The 21,267-nt window shown below is 35.5% G+C and overlaps 1 pseudogene; it reads left to right on the forward strand.

Annotated features, from left to right (window-relative positions):
- The first annotated feature begins 17,640 nt into the window (after positions 1–17,640).
- On the forward strand, positions 17,641–21,267 carry LOC111368611 (annotated as a pseudogene).

The following is a 21,267-nucleotide window of genomic DNA, read 5'->3' on the forward strand; positions in this document are numbered from 1 at the left end:
CGTTTTGGTGCAAAGTTTCAAACTTCAGATTGTTTGATGTGTTAAGTCCGAGCTTTCAAGAGCTGAATTTTGTCAGCAATGGCATGGAAATTTCTCGCCTGAATTAGCCAGAAAACATATACTGCTTGTACAAAATCGAGCAAAACCTGCAAGATAATTGTGTAGAATAGATGTAACATATCGTACACGAACTTTTTCCTGATCTGTATTACTCAACCAATGAAGAACAACTCGAATTTCAGCCAAGGGCCAAAACAAACAATCTCAATCCTCTAAGCCAAATATATAAAATTTGCATTGCCATAAAGTGAATTCCGCATTACATCACTTCCATGCAATCTCTACCCGCTCCTATGTCGAAAGTGCCATCCACATGCATGTACGTGCAATATTATCACACCAACTGTGCTACAGAGCCCGGATTTAATTCAGGGCCGAGGTGTTTTCACCTCGGCCGTTGATTTTCTGCACTTGGAGGGCCCGCCATCAAAATTGGGGGCAGAAGTGGCAGCCTCTGCCCCTGGAACGGATCCCGAATTCTTGAGCATTTTCCATTATCACACTGCCTTGCTAGGCAAAATGTGATCGTCACGCACATCCACACCAAGATATCAACATGAGGCTAGACATTAAAATTAGCAAGGTTCTAACTTGTTATTCCATTTTTTTTTTTACTGCCTAATTAAATACGAATCAGAGTAAATTATTATTCAAATGATTGTATAAATTTGCAGATTTTGTTAAATAGTAAAATTTTACTACATCATATACATGTTAATCCAGTTGAAACTCCTGTCAATAGAAATTGTAAAATTATTAAGGGTTTCTAAATACGTTGATTGCTGAGTATTTTGAGATATCTTTATGAATTTGAAACCGTCATTTCATTTGTAGATAACAACGATTATTTTTGGACTTGTGCTCATAAAAATTGGGCAGCGGGAATGATAAAGGCATCAAATATGTGTTTGTATTGCACAAGTGCAAAATGGTAACTGATGGTAATGATCTTCAAGGAGAGATGGATGGAAAGGGTCTGCTATATTGGGCCTTGATAATAAATATAAAGGCTTGGGAGGTTAGGGAATTGTGATTAGGACTGGCCACTATATACAATATCAGATTTTAGTTTGTACTGCTCAAATAAATTATTCCTATCAAATGAATATCAGGATAGAGGGATTCCCTGAATTTGGCAGAGCAGATTAATTTTCTTTTGTACTAAAAGAAATTTTATCATCTTCTGAGATTGATAGTTCCTTTTGTTATGTATTGGTTTGGATTGCATGCTGCAACTTGCTTGCATGAAGTCGGAATCGCTCGTAATCGCCGGTCATAGGCTATTATGAGTTCAAGACAAGCTACAATGGTGAAATAGGTAGACACGCTGCAGAAGAGCCGTTTGCAAGTAGTGTTCGATCAATTACATATTAATCAATATTCAATTGATTGGTTTGAGGTTATCGATAAACAAGACTTGTCTAAGCCAGGAGATTGGATCTAGCCGTAAGAAGAATGCTTGGTATAAATAACTCGCTTCTTGGCGTTGTTTATGTTGGTTTTTGACCTTCTCTAATTTCAGATGTTAGAATAGTATCCTACAATGATATTTACTTGGCAGAGTAGCAATTCAGAGTTTACTGAGATGGCATGGGAGGGAGTCGTCGGTGGTGTGTATGCAACAATGGAGAGTAGACAACAAGTAGTGGAAATTGAGCATCTAATGAAAGTCCTATTGGAGCAGAAGGATGGGTTGACAAGGAGAATATTCACCAACGCTGGGGTTGACGACTCATCAGTTTTGGAAGCTACAAACAACTTTATATCTCAACAACCATAGGTATGAGCTTTGAACACAGATGTGTCAGTGGTACTTGATCATACGTTCTGCTCATATCTTCTGGTTTCAGGTGATAGGTGATAATAGTGGACCCAATTTGGGTTCTCATCTTGGTTCTCTCTGTTATATTGTTGTTTAAAACTCAATTAAGGAATGAAGATGGAATGAAACAACATGAAAGAAGCCAAAGAAAACGGTGTGGAAGCCAAGGGTCACAGTTTGTGCCATGCGGTCGCACGGCCATCTATCGAAAATAAAAGGGGCCGTTTTGATTACTCCATGCTATCATATGGATTAATACCATGCTGTCGTATGGTGTTTTCTTGTGACCGTTAGACGCTGTTTTAAGCCGATTTTTTGGAGGCTTTTGGAGGGTTTTTCACAACCTTTCATGATGTTTTGGCACCTATTCGTGAAGTGTTGATTCAAATCTATAAATAGATGATGGAGGAATCAATACAAAAGAAAAATGGGAATAAAATGAAAACATTTGAGATCAACATTCATTCCAAAATCAAAGATTAAACCCTTGATTTATATTCATACTCATATCTTCCTTGTGTTCTTAAAGTTTTGGAGGATCACACTTATGCTTTAGTGCTAAATCTTTTACAATGCTCGTTATAATCCTACAAACCATTTGCCAAGATCTTTAAGCATCTCATTCAATCCCAAGAGGAGGCAAATATAGTTTGAGGACAAGTTACGCGTTCAAGCCTTCATATTCGTTGTGTTTTTCATCGTCTTCGTTTCATCTTCTTGGTTATTATTTTCTGCATTGTTTCTTCTCCATTTTCCTCAGTGATGCAAATATTTCCAACATTCTCAAACTATATGTTGTAATGGAGAATGAAAATACTATGGTGATGATCAAGTTGATGGATCGAGATTTGTTTGTGTGGATCGTTTTAATGGGATGAAATTCTGCCAAAAGAAATCTGGTGCATGTTGGAAGGAAAATGTCTTCATTGAAGAATGGAAAGGATCGACTCCCATTCAGTAAGCCGAAACTAGATTCGATTTCGTAAACGTAAAAGGTACGTTTCTGTGAATATAATTATATATGCACATCACTGGTATAAAACTATGGGTGACTAAGCCATGAAAAATACAATGAAATTAAAATGTCATGTGACTGTGCATGTGCATGAAAAACGTGTCCTCAAAGTAATGGAATAATGGGAACATTTGCATTAATGAGTTTTATGAAAGTCATCAAGGTTTTGCTTTCTGTGTGCATTCGGAACATTCCCAAACATTCCAGTTTTAAATGTTGGCGGTTTTCTTTCACTAGAATTATTTATTGGCACCTTTAACCCAAAACTGTATTCTATCCATACGGTTTTGCATGAACAAGTGCATGTGGTATAGTGTATTAAACGATGTCCATTCATCTTTGAATACAATCTGAAATTCTATTATGTTCACACCGAAAAGCGGAAATAAAATCTGGCATTTATGTTGCCATTTGATAACCCAGAATAAGTGATGATCAAATTCTATGAATTAAATACAATTATTAATTTCTATAGTAAGATTAATTTTGGAATCATGTAGCATGAATTTGTTTCTGTGGTTATCTGTGCGGGCATGAATATGGATATTGGATATGCCAACCATTGTATTTCTTTATGTTAAAAAACTGCCTCAAAGTCAAATGCCTACATGTCATTTGCCACCACGAAGATTTACTCACAAAGGGAGGCGTCGGTTAGTGCTCACTTCCATTTAATTTTGCACTGTCTAATCATTTATGCCTTCTGTGATACTGACATTTATTTGGTAAATTAAAAGGCAAATGTCAGAAGTATATGGAATATGTCATTTTAGATTTGTGTTCATCAAATGGTGATGAATAATTAGACATTACTTTGAAAAATCATTGAGGCTGCTTTGAGGCATCCCTTATTTTCAATTTATACATACATCATCCTAATCACCTCTTGTTCCCTCACTAATTATTGCAAAACATTATGTGTTTGAATGTATTAAATTACCGAGGAGGGTATGCCAACATGAGGGGTTAAAGAAACCACGCATCATTCTATATTTGACTACTGTCCGATGAAAGGCAGTTTGTGAAGTAGTTATTCTTGATGTTTGGTGACTGATTTTGAACATGAAAATTGAAAGAATTATGTGATTCTGTCCAAAGTGAAAACTTTGTTAATTAAGCCTCTTATTTGTGGAAAATTGTGTAGAATATTATGAGATATTCTATGATCAATTTTATGGCATGAGAATTGATTATGTGATTTATGATCAACTTTAATAATTTATTGCAAATTGAGTGTGAAAGATGCACATATCTCTACACTTTGAAGAAAGAAATATATGCCGAATATATTTATGTCCAAATATGGAGAGGTTCCATTTGATTCTACACTACCTATATGGGAAGTTGCATGTTCAATTTATGCACAGCTTTATTTGAAGGCATATGTCAGTTTGCATGTGAAAATTATGCTGCAGATCCCAATTGCCTAGTTGGTACGTGCAATTATTTATTTAACTTTGACAAATATACGTGCATGAAGGAAAAATGTGTGTTCCTTACTTGGAAATAAATTAATCCACACGTGTTCACTTGAGGATGCATAATTTTGGCGTTCACCCATATAGTTAAAGGTTTGAAGTTTTTGACTGCATAATTACTGCAATGAAAATCATAACATTGCATATGGGAAAGTTCTAGAGTGTTAGAATTTTATATGAACTTTTGTGACCATTTCTCTACTAGTATATTAAAATTGACAAGATAAATTTGCTTGAACTCATGCTAACTTGAGTTAATAGCCTCGTTTAATCCTATAGAATTAAGTGAGATGATTATATGTCAATTATATTTGCATAAAAGCATGACAAATTGTGATTTGTCCTAATTTATTTTATAGAATTAAGTGAGATGATTATATGTCAATTATATTTGCATAAAAGCATGACAAATTGTGATTTGTCCTAATTTATTTTAAAGTAGAAGATGCTTATGCATTTATTGAGAAATGAAAATATTTTGTAGAGCACAAATTGTGTTGGCATATTAGTATGAGAAATTTATAATATGCTCTAAATAACCTTCATGTATAAAGGATATTATGGAAATCAATTTTGATTAATTGATTATTCTCACTTTGCTGTGACAATTGGGATGACTATTATGCATGACTTTTAAAGAATGCAATTTAAACCAATTGTGGTGGCTAAAGATCTATTTAATCATGGTTGTTATTCGATGATTAATTCTAATATATGGGCTGTCACATTTGCTTGGATAATACACGAACCCACTTGGGTAGCCCACATGTTTCTGTAAGGCATCATTTGTTGCACGGTGCATTTGCCATTATGTTGGTTTATGGATTTTGAAGTGCAAGTAAAGCATATCCATATTTGTGTTTTGAGACCAGCCTATTAATCTTTAATGGGTTTAAAGGATGTGTAAGGATGCCTACTGTTTGTTGGAAGTACATGAAATTTCATGACTACTTGTTCTATTGGAATATGAGAATCATTTGATAAATTTGATGGTTGATTTCATGTTCTATTGAAATGTTGATAGCCACAAATTAAGTGAGATAATCTTATGCAAAATCGTGTTTGCATATAAATATGACAAAATATGATTTTGTCCAAAAGCGAATAAGGCGAATATGTACCATTTCATTGAGGTGATATGATGCTATCTTGTGAAGGTTACGAAAGTGATAAATTGCCAATGATTGGAAATTAGTCTCATTCATTGTTGAATTGGACTTCAATCATGGAACCAAATTGAGTTAGTTTATGCTTGACAAGTATGATAGGTCTCTGAGATGACCTTGATCAAATCGTGTGATCAAAATTAAATAGTGGATTGAAGTACATTGTGAATTAATGTAGACTTTCACGGTTATTATTTAAGTGATAAGCAAATTGAACTACAAAAGAGTTGATGAACTCTAAGTTCAAATATAATCCCAAATGTGGGGGTTAACATATTAAGGAACTCTAAGTTCAAGTATAACCCGAAATGTGGGGGTTAACATTAATCTTATGAACTTATATGAGAAGTTCAAAGATATATGGATGCAATATTATAAGATTGCTTAAGAATTCTTAATTAAGGAATTGTGAGGGTAACTTAATTTAAAAGTTATCGTATCCTGTACCTTATAATCATAGAAATACATCTATGATGGAGAAAGGTAGAGAAGGCCTTGTAAGAATGAAACACACTAAGTCTAAAGTGGACTAAATGGGTAAAAGCCGATTGTGGCGCTTGCAAAAACAATGGAATATTTAAAGAATATTCATTGAAGATCATTGTAATAATTCAATGATATAAAGTGAATACCCAAGTATGAAAATATCCACAAATAAAAGTGATTGACTAGTGTAATGATTTGATGAAAATCATCCAACGGTGTTTTGAAAAATCAATAAGGCTTTAAAGTAAGTGGAAAGCATATGGCTTCTTGGTGGTGACAAGTTGTATCTATCAAATGAATCGATCATTGGTTAGCTATATTTTGATAAGATACTAAGTCACATAAAATGAGAAGTAAAGACATATAAGTCTTAGAGGTGACATCACAAGAAAATTATCAAAAGTGAAATAATTTTCGAAGAGAATTTAGCGGATCCTTCAACTAGACCACTAAATAAAACTTTAATGGTATCTACTTCGAGTAGGATGGGGTCGAAACTCCTAATCTATAAAAGTCTACCAATGACGGCAATCCTACCTGTCATTACTCAAAAGGTAATCTACGGGTTCAAAGGGTAAAAACAAATCATTCGATATGTGGGATGGTTACAGCATTATTGAAATCCGCATTGACCCTATCCTAAGTAAAATAATGCTGGATGTTACTGAAGTGAGGGTTGAGCATTAAAGCTCTTAATGAAGTTCAGTGATAAAACACAAGTACCTATAAAAGTAACAAAGGTACTAGAAGAACTTCACCTAAACAAACTTCGAGGTGGTGCCGCCTCAAGTGAGAGTTGGAGTTTCTCTCTTAAAAGTTTGTTGAATAGAAAGAGAGCAAGACCATAATAGCGCTAAGCGAGTTATGAGGAATTTGAGAACACGTGGTACTCGTGTGTGTTTGGACCGGTATTATAACATGGAATAACTGGTTCAAAGCTACAGCTACCTTTGATTCCGACTTTACTTTGTTTGGATTACACTATGGCTAGATTCAAATCGAAATATATCTAGTCTTTATGCATGAGTATCGAATGATTTGAGTATGAGATTCCTTTATTGAAATTTTGAACAAGTGGGGATTGTTATATTGTTGTTCAAAACTCAATTAAGGAATAAAGATGGAATGAAACAACATGAAAGAAGCCAAAGAAAACGGTGTGGAAACCAAACGGTGAAAGTATAAAAAATAAAAACGGAGGGTCACATTTTGTGCCATGTAGTCGCATGACACTTTGGCCATGCGGTCGCACGGCCATCTACTGAAAATAAAAGGGGCCGTTTTGATTACTTCATGCTGTTGCACGGATTAATACCATGTTGTCACATGGTGTTTTCTCGTGACCATTAGAGGCCATTTTCAGCCGATTTTTGGAGGCTTTTGGAGGGTTTTTCACAACCTTTTATGATGTTTTGGCACCTATTCGTGAAGTGTTGATTCAAATCTATAAATAGATGATGGAGGAATCAATACGAAAGAAAAATGGGAATAAAATGAAAACATTTGAGATCAACATTCATTCCAAAATCAAAGATTAAACCCTTGATTTATATTCATACTCATATCTTCCTTGTGTTCTTAAAGTTTTGGAGGATCGCACTTATGCTTTAGTGCTAGATCCTTTATAAGGCTTGTTATAATTCTACAAACCGTTTGCCAAGATCCTTAAGCATCTCATTCAATTCCAAGAGGAGGCAAATATAGTTTGAGGACAAGTGATTACACGTTTGAGCCTTCATGTTCGCTGTATTTTTCATCGTCTTCGTTTCATCTTCTTGGTTATTATTTTCTGCATTGTTTCTTCTCCATTTTCCTCAGTGATGCAAATATTTCCAACACTCTCTTGGATAAGGCACAGATTCGTAAGAAAGAAATGAGGGTTTCGTTTGTCTCTGTGAAGCATTTTCCTTTGGATAAGAGATATGAACAACAATTGTTTACAAATATGAATCCAAGTGAGAAGGCTTTGAAGAAAGTTGTGCAAGCTGTTTGCGGTGGTCAAAGAATATTTGATCAGAGTATGTACTAACTTGTCATTGTTTCAAGTTTCATGATTTTACCTACTATGATAGCAATTAGGTATGCTAAAAGAAGTGGGGAGTGGAAGGAATCTTCTTTTGTGAGAGAAGAGAAGCAGTGAGTGGGGAAAAATTCTTCATCGTCACCGACAAGCTGGAGCTACAAATTAATTAATCAAGTTTATGATGGGATGCTAAAATTCAAATTTTGGATGTTATGAGAAAATGTAATGAATTTAATTTAGTTTCACCAACATTGTTGTGATTATGACATCAAACATTGGATCTCATTATATACTTGAAACCGTAGAAGCTCCCAGGATAGCAAGGATGCTGTCTATGCCGTGATGAAAATCCAAGTGGTTGAGTTACCACGACAAAATTTTAGGCTAGAGTTCTTGAATAGGATTGATGAATAGATTGTTTTACAATCTTTGGACTCTACAATAATCAATAAAATTGTTGAAATCCAGGTAACAAAGCCTTGTCATCAAGACTTATTTAATTTATGTTATTCAACTCTACAATTCTCTTCTTTGAAGTACAGTACTTTCAAATACTTTTCCTTTTGTCATTGCAACTTACTCGTGCGAAGGACAGACTTAAACAAAGGAAACTTGATTTCCATTACACGGAGGAAGTAGTCAATCTTCTGGGAACATTAGGCTTTGACCCTAACTTCCGAGCGATTTAACAAATGGTTGAGAATGAGATTGCAATGGGGATCTTAAGAGGAGACTTCCAAGGAAGAACAATCACTTATCATTGATGTAATCCCGGGTGGTAAAGACTTCCGTCCCGAAAATAGATTGTGCATCGAGAGACTTGAAAATTCTTCTATGGATGCCAATTGACTAGTATTTTGTTTGTAGGATCAAGTTCCAGCAAATACCAAGGTAAATCGAGCTCAGTTTCACCAAATAGATCGACACCACCAACGGGTTGAGACAATGCCCAAAACCACCATCTATATTCCCACCTCTGGTTACTACAATATACTTACAAAGAGTTGGACAATATGAAGAACAATAATATGCTCGCAAGAAACCACAAAGGTCATATGAAAGAGGAGAAGCCGAGAAGCAGTCACAGAGAGAGATGGAACATTCTTCATCGGGGAGGCCGAGAATATAAGCCAAGCAAGTGACCAAACAAGGTAAGTTAGGTTAGGTTTATTTAGTGGACCAAACAAGGCTTGACTCAAAATAATGGGCTTCAAATTAATACCATAGCCCTCCAAGGAAATGAGACAAACCATGAGCAACACTATTAACAATAGGTTGCTTCTAACAGTCTATAGGAATGTGGATTAGGTTGTCTCGATAATTGTGTTAACATGTAAATCAATCATATGGCCAAAGCCGATTGATGATAGATAAAACCGAGGTTAAATCATAGTCCGGGGGTCGTTTGACAACAAATTGCCTAACAACCTCCACCTTGGTGTCAAAGGACCTGCAAAAGAAAATGTCTCCCATTTGTGACGCCTCTAATAGAAAACCAATAAAATTGGAAATCATTTACCTATACCAATGTTTAAAAGTTCCTTGCAACTTCTAAATATTGCCAGTGGCAGTACCTTCGTCCCCATAACAAAAGGATTGTAGTGGGTATGGACCTTTTCAAGTCTTACCACCTCTTGAAATACTATATCTCTAATGAAGTGGAGTCTAACATCAATGTGTTCAGTGCGCTCGTGAAAAACGGGGTTCTTGCATAAATGTATAGATGACTGACTATCAGAATACACTACCACATAATCATTCAAGACACATAGTTCATGAAGACCTCTAAGCCATAGAGTTTCTTTAATAGTTTCAGTGGTAGCAATATATTCTGATTCTGTAGTGGATAGTGCAACAATATGTTGTAACTGTGATTTCCAACTAACACATGAATTAGATAAGGTAAACACGTAAGACGAAGTAGATTTCCTACCATCCCTATCTCCCACGTAGTCAGCATCTACAAAACCCTTTAATTTTATACCTTCTTTGTTAGCACTAAATTTTAAACCTACGTCACTTGTACCCTTCAAGTACTTTAATAGCTACTTTAGCGCTTCCCAATGTTCAGGGCCCGGATTAGTCATGTACCTACTGAGAGTACTAATAGAAAAATCTAAATCCGGTCTAGTGCAAACCATCAAATACATTATGGAACCAATCACATTAGAGTAAGGCACTCTACTCATGTATTCTACTTCACGCTCATTGCAAGGGGATTGTTCATTCGATAAAACAAAATGATTAGCAAGAGGCAACGTGACAGGTTTGCAATCACTCATATTAAATTTCTTCAATACTTTGGATATGTACAGAGACTGATGCAAAAACAAAACAGAATTTGACCTATCTTTTTCGATTTCAATACCTAAGATTCTCTTAGCCTTACCTAGGTCTTTTATGTCAAATTCACCTCTTAGTTTTGCTTTTATGTTATTTATCCACTTAGAGGATGATCCAATCAAAAGCATATCGTCCACATAGAGCTACAAAAATAGATAATTATCATCAGTCTCATTGTGTTGAAAATACAAGCAGTGATCAAATTTACTTCTTTGAAACCCTATAGTGAGTACAAATGAATCAAACATCTTGTACCACTCTCTAGGAGATTGTTTTAACCCATACAAGGATCTTCTCAGAAAACACAAATAATCAGATTTTGACTTATCCTTAAAACATTTTAGTTCATTCATGAAGATTTGTTCATCAAGCTTACCATTTAAAAAGGCAGTTTTTACATCAAGTTGTTCAAGTTCTCAGTCAAAGTGTGCAACCAATGTGAGTATGACCCTAATAGTGGTGTACTTAACAACTGGTGAGAAAATCTCATTATAATCAACGTCCTCCTTCTGTGTGTAGCCTTTAGCTACTAACCTAGCTTTAAACCTTAGCGGTTCCGAGCTGCTAGTACCTTCCTTAACCTTAAAGACCCATTTGCAATCAACAATCGATTTGTTGTTAGGCCTAGGTACTAGCTCCCAAGTATGATTCTTTTCTAGAGAACTCATCTCTTTTTTCATTGTCTTAAGCTATTCATTAGATTGATCAATGCCTATTGCCTCTTCAAAGGTCTTTAGTTCTTTATCAGCTAGTTCTTCATAACTAGCCTGGGCAAAAGCTAATTCAGATTCAAAATCGAACCTTCTAGGTTCTCTCGTTTGTCTCCTCTCTCTATCCCTAACTAAGTTATAGTTAGCTAGAGGATTTTCTTCCTCATAGTGCTCTTCTGTCACTACTTCGTTATTATTCTCCACCTCGGGTTCCTGAGCTTGAGCCTCCACCTCATTTGAAGCAGTAGGGGCACGTCTACTGAGCTTTCCTAACTCTACCTTAAACTGGTCTCTCTCTTCACCTGGTTCAGCTTCACTCTCAGGTTCAGTTTCTCCTTTAATACACGGCATCTCATTCTCGTTAAACGTGACATCCATACTTATGATGATCTTAACCCCCTTTTGACTTCTATCCCATAACCTATAACCTTTAACACCCTCGGGGTATCCTAGAAAGACACACTTCCTAACTCTAGGTTCCAGCTTACCCTCACTTTGATGAGAAAAAACTGTACAGCCAAAAGTTCTAAGCATCGAGTAATCACTCAGTTTACCCGACCATCTCTCATGCGGAGTGTCACCATTCAATGCAGCAAAAAGAGTTAAGTTAATCAAATAACAAGCAGTCATGACAATCTCATCCCAAAATGATTTGGGAACACTAGAACTAATCATCATGCAACGTACTTTATCAAGTATAGTCTTATTCATCCTTTCTGCTACCCCCATTTTGCTGAGGAGTGTAAGGAACGGTCTTATATCTAGTTATGCCGCTTTCTTTACACATACTATCAAATTCCTTATTGCAGAATTCTAGGCCGTTATCTATCCTTAAAATTTTGATTTTCTTGTCAGTTTGGTTTTCCACTTGTCTCTTCCAATTGTTAAAACTATTAAAGGTCTCAGATTTATCCTTCAAAAGATAGACCCACACTTTCATAGTGTAGTCATCGATAATAGACAGGAAATACCGATTCCCACCCGATGTAGGATTACTAGTAGGACCCCACAGATCAGAGTGCACATATTCGAGCATGCCTTTAGCTCTATTAATACTCGTGGAGAAAGAAGTTTTATGATACTTACCAAGCACACAATGATCACAAAATGACAAATTTGACACACAGTCATTACCAAAAGCACCTTTTTCGTTAAGTAGCTTAAATCCCTTGACCCCTATGTGAGCAAGTCTATTATGCCATGTGTGTGTGTGATCAATCTTGGCAGAGGAGATAGAGGGGTTCACACCTATAATCACTTCCCCAGTAGTAATATATATATCGTTTTTCTTAATTCCCTTAATGAAAACTAAAGTACCCTTGATCATTTTCAGCATTCTATTTCCAATTTTACCAGTAAAGTCATCTTTTTCAAGTCTCCCTACTGAAATCAGATTCCTAGACAACTTAGAAATATATCTAACATCCTTTAACATATACACAAAACCTGTGTCAAATTTTACGTTTATGTCACCAATTCCAGCAATAGTATAGGCAACGTTATCACACGGCACAACATGCCCAACATTAGATTCATGCAACTTATAAAACCAATTCTTTTCGGATGTCACATGAAAAGATGCACCAGAGTCAAGTATCCACTCATGCATGCGGGAATTAGCAGTTAGATTTAATTCAGCAGTATATTCAACGGGACTTGTAATCATATAGACCTCACCACCATTTATATCGAAAGGAGATGCTAACACATTGACCTCATCTTTCTCCTTAACCTTTAGCTTACCCTTCTCCTTATGGCAATCCTTTATAAAATGCCATGTGTTTTCACAACCATATCATTTTCTCACCTTAGTCCTAGATTTTGATCTAGACCTACATTTGCTCTTCTTTTTCCATCCATTACCACTTGACTCGCCACTAGTTTGATATTCATCATGACTATTTTGCCTAAATTGAGTTCTACCCCACATCATAAGTACCTCACCGTTCTTCTTATCGTATTTTTCAGCCCTAATTTTCATTTCTTTACTTCTAAGGAAATCTATGACAATTTCAGGTGTCAACGTGTCTCTGCCATACTTAATAGCGTTCTTAACTTCCTTATAGGAATCAGAAATTGCATTGAACAAAATTATAGCCTTATAAGTTTCGGACACAGTCTCATCACAATTAACTATATCTTGCATCAATTTATTAAACACGTATAAATTTTCATCAAGATCCTTTGAACGATCCATTTTGAAACCGAAAAAACGTTCGAGCAAGTAAAGTTTATTCGGTGTAGATTTAAGCAAATACAAGTCTTCTAATTTTTTTCAAAGTTCTTTAGTGGTTTTCAGTTTACCCACCTTCCTTAAAACGGCGTCAGACAAGTGTAAAATTATTGAGGTATAAGTAAGCTCATCGGCTTTTTCTCTTTGTTCTTGTGAAAAATCAGTTAAAAAATTGCCTTCAATGGCCTTTGAAACCTTTTGTTGGATTAAAATGTCCTTCATTTTTTGTTGCCAAATAGCAAAGTTACCATTTCCATTAAAAATCCCAAAATCAAAGTTGTGAGTTGTCATCTTCACACAACAGTCAAAGAATGCACAAACCACAATCAAACTACACAAAGTAGTCCTAAGGTCACAGACAGTATACACTGTTCTAGATTTCCAGGGTTTCGTAAGACTCGCGGTCTTAGATCAAGGGAATGTTCGAACGGGTAAGGTCACGATATTTCTAACGGAATAAGTAAGCAGTGGAAGTAACAATATAGCAAAAGATACGTCTAGTAGATAACTAGTTTCACAGTAATTAGATCACTAAGAATTACAAAAAAAAAACTGATTTTAACCCAAAAACAAATACTCAATCAAAACAATCAAGAGCACGTAACCCTAATTCTAGTACAAGCAATGGTTGCCAAGCAATGACAACCCCCAACCTATTGTCACCTCATACGATGACGTGTTAATGCTGAAAATTAACGGGTTAAGCCAATTTATCAGAGCGGACGTGTCTGAATCCGTATAATCGAGAGAGATGCGAATTTATTGCTTTAGGGCTGTAATTTTGGCTTAAAGTAATTCAGTAAATATATGGCAGTTTCAATCGACGATCCACTTGGGGCAAAATTGTCCAACTTTTTCTGTATAACTTGAAACAGAAAATGAACAGTGTTAGTGCGTTCAGGAGATTGAAATGCGTAAACTGCCTGAAGGAAGTTCGTCGAAAAACGCCGCCACGCGCCGTCGCCGGAGTTCGCCGCCGCCGCCACCACGTGCTCCACTGGAAAGAGTGCCTCTGCCTGCTGGTTCCGGGTATGGGGTCAGTTTCTCCGGAATTCGAGATTGCAGGTTTGATTTCCTTATAAACATGCGAACTCGCCGACGTTTTTGGGTGGATTTCTGGCCAGAGAAGGTGACTCACGCTCTGATACCAGTTGTAGCATCAAGTTCCAACAAATACCAAGGTAAACCGGGCTCAGTTTCACCAAATAGATCGACACCACCAACGGGTTGAGACAACGCCCAAAACCACCACCTATATTCCCACCTCCGATTGCTACAATATACTCACAAAGAGTTGGACAAGATAAAGAACAATATTATGCCCACAAGAAATCACAAAGGTCATATGAAAGAGGAGAAGCCGAGAAGCAGTCATGGAGAGAAATGGAACATTCTTCATCGGGGAGGCCGAGAATATAAGCCAAGCAAGTGACCAAACAAGGTAAGTTAGGTTAGGTTTATTTAGTGGACCAAACAAGGCTCGACTCAAAATAATGGGTTTCAAATTAATACCATAGCCCTCCAAGGAATTGGGACGAACCGTGAGCAACACTATTAACAATAGGTTACTTCTAACGGTCCATAGGAATGTGGATTGAGTTGTCTCGATAATTGTGTCGACATGTAAATAAATCATATGGTCAAGGCCGATTGATGACAGATAAAATCGGGATTACATCATAGTCCGAGGAATCGTTTGACAACAAATTGCCTAACAACCTCCTACATTGTTTTCTAAGGTGTAAATAAAAAAATAGACGATGAACTCAACTCGTGGTCTTACTAAACAATGGTCTTCTTTATATAATTTCTCTTATTTTGGATGAGTTTTAAGTTATCAAGATGTAATTTTCAAGATTCGTGTGTAGCAGGGATATACAACCTCGAATTGCCTCTTCGAGCACACACAAAAAATACTGCGAGTTTAGGGAATGTTTGCGTTCTATTCGGAGATGAACGGTCAATGTTTGTAAATATCTGCATCATAGATTCATGGTTTTATTGATGAATGATATTAAGGAGCAGCAAAATGTGGATCTGATCTGTTGAACCCTCTGAATTTAATAGTAGGGCTGCCAGGCCACCTACCAGTACCACTTTATGAGGACGAAAATATAGATCATTTTTGCTGCAATGAACATTGAGAATTTCAAGAATGGAAAATAGAATTGTAAAATGCTTCCATCTGATGGGTTTGGTGCTCATTTTCAGAGAAAATGAACATGCCACGGTGCTTTGCAAAGAAAAGAAAAGAAAAGAGCAGCACATGAGAATCTGAGTGCTTGCTCAGTTGCCAATGTAAAAAGGCAGTAAATAAATCCGACAGAACTAGCCATAAATCTATATTGTGATGCACATTTGGCCCTCCTTTACTCTTCCTCTATTATTTACCAAATTCTACTTTCAATTTCATCAACAAACTTAATTGCTTTTCTTCAGCTCTTTACTCTGCAATTTCCCTGTCGTTGTTCTCCAGTATTATCCGACGCTACACACTATAAAATATTTTGCCCTATTCGGCACACATTCACTAAAATTCAATTTTAACCACATATTTTACGGAAAACACAATTTTTATCAACTTTTTAATCATATATTTATCAAAATTACTAAAAATTTTATTTTTATCTCAACCAAACAAGGGCTTAACTTCGCCTTTCATTGTAATTGTAAAATCAATTATCCTTGTTTGATAACTATTAAAATAGAACTCTTTTTTCTCAAACTCATTTTCGACTAAACATTTTCGCACGTGAAACTAAAATTTTTCCCTACTTTTTAATCACATATTTTTCAAAACTCATTTTAATGGTTGTCAAACAAGGGCTTAATTTTCATTAATTAGTTGAATGACACACAAAAACCTGTATCATTTCAAACGAGGAAACATTTCGTTACAGTTGCTCAATCGACGAAACCAGTTAAGTTTTCATAGAATACTTATCTTCAGCCCTAGTCATGAACACATGTTTCACCTTAAAATTTTCAACATCATTCGATCTGTAACTATACAAGGACCAGATTGTTGTTTTGTTAAAAGTTGAAAATAGCAATAAAAGTTTTCTTTTTATTATTGGGCCACGGTTTAATTTAGTTTAAAAAATTGTTAAAAAAAAATTAAGTACATTTCATAATAGTCACAATTTTTATTAACTACATATTTCTCTTATAAAAATATAATATTTTAGTCAAATCAGATCAATAATAATAATATAACCCCACCAAACTTCTTAAGCCCGTTTGATTCTCATTTTTCTCAAATACATTTTTCTCTCTCTTCTTTTCAATTATACATTCTTCATTAAAATAATAAAACTTTTCATTCACACATTCTTCATCAATCTAGACCTCGTTTGTGAGTATTTTTCAGCCCAAAAATTAATTTTTTGACTGTTATTTTATTATTCCAGCCGTAATTTTTGACTTCTTATCTCACATGTGACCCCCATTTTTCTCTAAATGGTCAAAAATCAATTTTTAAAATCACTACCGAATAGGTTCCTACTATTCTAAAATTCATTTTTTCTTAAAAATGGGTATCAAACACTCTTTTAGAGTATTTCTAAAAGATTCTCTATTTTTAAAGTATATATTTTACAATTTAGAAAATATTTATATATTTAAAGAGTAAAATTTTTTAAGTAATCCAAATTATAATAATTTGAATTATATTGAAAAATTTAAGGTGATATATGTTTTTAAGAGGAAGAGTTGAAGATAAGTATTTAATTAAAATTTAAATGGTTCCATCATTAAAAAGTAAAGAAAATATTTGAATTTACACGTAATATTATTTTATTAAAGAATATGTAATTAATTTTTAATTTATTGAAGTCCAAACAAATGCTAAGGGGGTGTTCTCTTTGTGTTTCAGTTTTGTGTTTTGAGTTTTAAATTCATTTTGAGTTTTGTGTTTTGAGTGTTTGTTTTGAAATTGTTGAAAATGCGTTCTCTTTGTTAGTTTCTCAAAACAAAAAAAATGAAATTTTTTTTTTTTTTGAAATTTTGAGAATCACCATACCACCTCCGAAAAAAAAAAGGTGTTTCCCGCGTTTTCAGTTTTTTCAAGTTTTACACTGAAAACGCCTAAAACGACAAAAAAGTCGTTTTGTGTTTTCTTCACAATTTTTTTTTTCGTTTTCGAAAACGGAAAAGAGAACACGTTTTCACCGTTTTGAAAAATCGAAAATAGAAAACGGCCCGAAAACGGTAAAGAGAACAGGACCTAAATGTTTCCTCGTTTGAAATGATACATGTCGTGCGTCTTCATGTCCTCTCTTGTTTTTAATATAGAAAATTTTCACCTCCTTCAAACACCGCACTGAAACCGATTGTACAATAACAATATTGACCCGTACGTTCTCATTAAACTCACTCCAACAGTCCCCAGTTACACATAATTTCTTTACGCAGACAAAATTCCTACTACTATTTACGCACACAAACACGCACTGTTCTTCTTTTTTCAGTGTTTCAGCAGAAGGCAGGCAGATTTTTTGTTTGTTTCTGTTATGCCTGAGTGAGCGGCAAAAGATAAATGTCTGAGTTCGGCATCAATGGGCAAGTGTGAAGGCGGCAAAGTTGTCGGATCGGTGGACCTGGACCGGAATTTCACGCTTTGGTCGGCATTTTCCGGTGCCTCATTCCGCCGGAAGATCATTAACGCCATTCGCTTCGGCAGCGGAATCCCGCAGAAGCAGACCAACAAACCCGTAAAGAAGAAGCAGCCCGGATCCAACAAGTTGTCAGAGCTTTTGAAGCAGCCAGAGTTCAGGGAGAATGAGGAGGAAGTAAGGAAAAAAGAGGAGGCCCTGGAGGAGCTAAAAAGAGTAGCAAAGAAGCTGCAACAAGAGAGCAACTCAGAGATAAATGTGTTGGAAGGGGCGAGGGACGTTAGGAGGCTTACAAAGGAAGATTCTGAGGCCAGGACCACTTTAGCTCTTCTGGGTGTCGTTCCGCCGCTCGTGGCGGCACTTGACGCGGAGGATCCCACTTCTCAGACTCAGATCGCCGCTCTCTATGCTTTGCTTAACCTCGCCATTGCCAATGATGCGTGGGTACCCTTTACTTTCTTTGCTTTACATTTCACTTATTTTCACTTTTCCTTTTGCTCATTTTACCTACATTATTCATTGGATGAATTATGTGTATCGAGAAAAATTCTTCAACTCCGATGATATGTCATTTTCCACATACTCTCGTATTATTCTAAGTGTTGTTTTTTGCATTAATTTCCAATATCTACTGTTTTTCTAGCCCCATTCTTCAAAATGATATCTCTCACTATCTTCCTGTCTGCCATGATAATGATATGATTATCTTCCATTCTTATCACGACAGGCTGTATTGTAATGTAGATACTGATCAAAATTTTGTCAAATTTGTTCTTCTTCAGAAACAAAACTGCTATTGTTAAAGCAGGAGCTATCCACAAGATGCTCAAGCTCGTCAATTCTTCAAATGAGTCACCTAAGCAGTCTGTTGCAGAAGCAATTGTAGCCAATTTTCTTGGATTGAGTGCACTTGACTCGAATAAGCAGATCATTGGTTATTCAGGTGCAATCCCATTTTTGGTGGAAACTCTCAAAGATTTCAATGATAATATTAGTTCTCAGGCTAAAAAGGACTCTCTTCGAGCACTCTACAATCTTTCCATCTTGCCATCGAACGTTGTTTTGATGCTGGAGACTGATCTTATACCGCTTCTCTTGAGCAAGCTGGGAGATGTGGATGCAAGTGAAAGAATCCTCTCTGTTCTTAGCAATGTAGTATCAGTTGCGGAGGGGAGGAAGGCAATTAGGATTGTGCCTGATGCCTTTCCAACACTAATTGATGTATTGAATTGGACGGATTCACCGGGGTGCCAAGAGATAGTATTGTACATTCTTATGGTGATAATTCACAAGTCTTATGGAGATAGGCTGGTGATGATCGAGGCTGGAATTGCCTCGTCCCTGCTTGAACTAACATTGTTAGGAAGCACATTGGCACAAAAAAGAGCTTCAAGGATATTGGAGTGTTTGAGAGTGGAGAAAGGGAAGCAAGTTTCGGGAGGGTTAGGCTCAGGATTGTCAGCTCCATTGTGCGGTCCTTCGCCTACTCATCAAACGGAGGAATTATTGGAAGGGAGAATGATATGTTGAGTGAAGAGAGGAAAGCAGTTGAGCAACTAGTTCAACAGAGTTTGCACGACAACATGAAGAGAATGATGAAGAGAGCTAATTTGCCACAAGATTTTGATGCTTCTCATCATTTCAAGTCCCTTTCATCAAGTTCCACATCTAAGAGCTTACCATTTTGAGGTAATTGATATGTTTAGAAACCACCAGTATTGTGTTTATGAATGCTGAATTGCTTCCATATAGGGTGCAATATTTTTTATAAATAAGAAGCTTATCTGTCTACAGTCTACTTGGGTTTGAATCACGTGAAAGTACAGTACTTGCTCTTACAATGTTGGCTGAAGATAAATCCAATTTGCCATGATTAATTAGGTACAAAATGGGTTTGTAGTTTTGGGAATTTAAGAATCTTGGGAATTTAAGAATCTTTCTGTGCAGCTTGTCTCCCTTAGTTTATAATTGATTTCTGATTTGCTCCGGAATCTTCGGATTTACAAAGTTGAAGCAAATTTATTATTGAGTTGTGCACCTAAAGGCTAAAATTAAATGTAAAAATTCTAATAAAAAATGATTTATGATTCTTTGATCCCTTCAACACATTATTACAATTTACCAAAGGAAAAAGAGAAATTTTGATTTTTGTTAGCTGGACTAAGATTCTCACTCTTATGCATACATTTGACTTATTAGTGAAGATTGTAGAGTAATAGTAGTAGAACAGATGAAGAGAGATTATTTGCTCTTTTTACTGTGCTAAAAATAAGGGCATGTGTTTATGCTGTGGAAAAGAAGGTCAATTGCTGGGGTGATCGAAAATTGACAAAGAATAATTATTGTCTACCTCAATTAATTTATCTCGACTATAGAGGTAGTGACTTTAAAGTGGAAAAAATACTACATTTGAAATGCATGATATAAAAGTATGTGAAATTCAATTTATTGTAATAACCATTAAAGGTTTGACCTTTTGTTAATACGAAAACCTTTCGTCTCTCTATGGATATGTCTTTTGCTTAATATTAATAACTTGTTAATTCCATGTAGCTTTTTGTCCACTAGAACATTGATTGATTCCAAATTTGATTGAATAGCATTACTCAACTTGATTGGATTTATATGTTGTCTCATTAAACATTGCTTGCATCCATTTTTCCTTTATAAGGTATGATAGAGCTTTACGAACTAAATAGGCTCTTTATTGTCTCCTAAAAATACTAAAATGTCTCCCACTTTAATTTTATAATGAAAAATGCTATTTGTAGTCGCTCACTACTGTAGTAGTTCTACATGACGTATATATAGCGATTAATGATTTGGTGCATGAGATAATTAAAAACTTCAAATTAATGCATTAAATCACTAACTGTTGCATATATGTCAAGTATGCTGATTGGAGTAGTGAGCGACTACAAATAATATCACATTTTTATAATAATGCTTATGTTATTAAGACTTGATGTTCTATTTAAGATGTTAACTTTATTAAAAATAATAGTTCAATTTCTCTTATGTTAATATGTTCTCACAAGATGATGACTCATGTAAACATACCAATCTTGATATCCACTTGCTCATTTGAGCTTACTCTAATCGAATTACTGGTAAAGTCTAATGAGCTCTAATACAGTATTAGGACTTGAAATTAAATCTATTCCTATTTTGTGAGCTTTCTCCCTTGTTTTCTACTGCTGATAAAGCCATCTCTTGAAATTTCATCCATAATTATTCCTTTTCAACCATATTTGTAGTAAGATATTACGAATGAACATGTACTCCTTTATACGTCTTATAAACATAATGTGACATTTC

Source organism: Olea europaea, chromosome 19 (genome assembly GCF_002742605.1).
Source record: "Olea europaea var. sylvestris chromosome 19, O_europaea_v1, whole genome shotgun sequence".
Classification (NCBI taxonomy): domain Eukaryota; kingdom Viridiplantae; phylum Streptophyta; class Magnoliopsida; order Lamiales; family Oleaceae; genus Olea; species Olea europaea.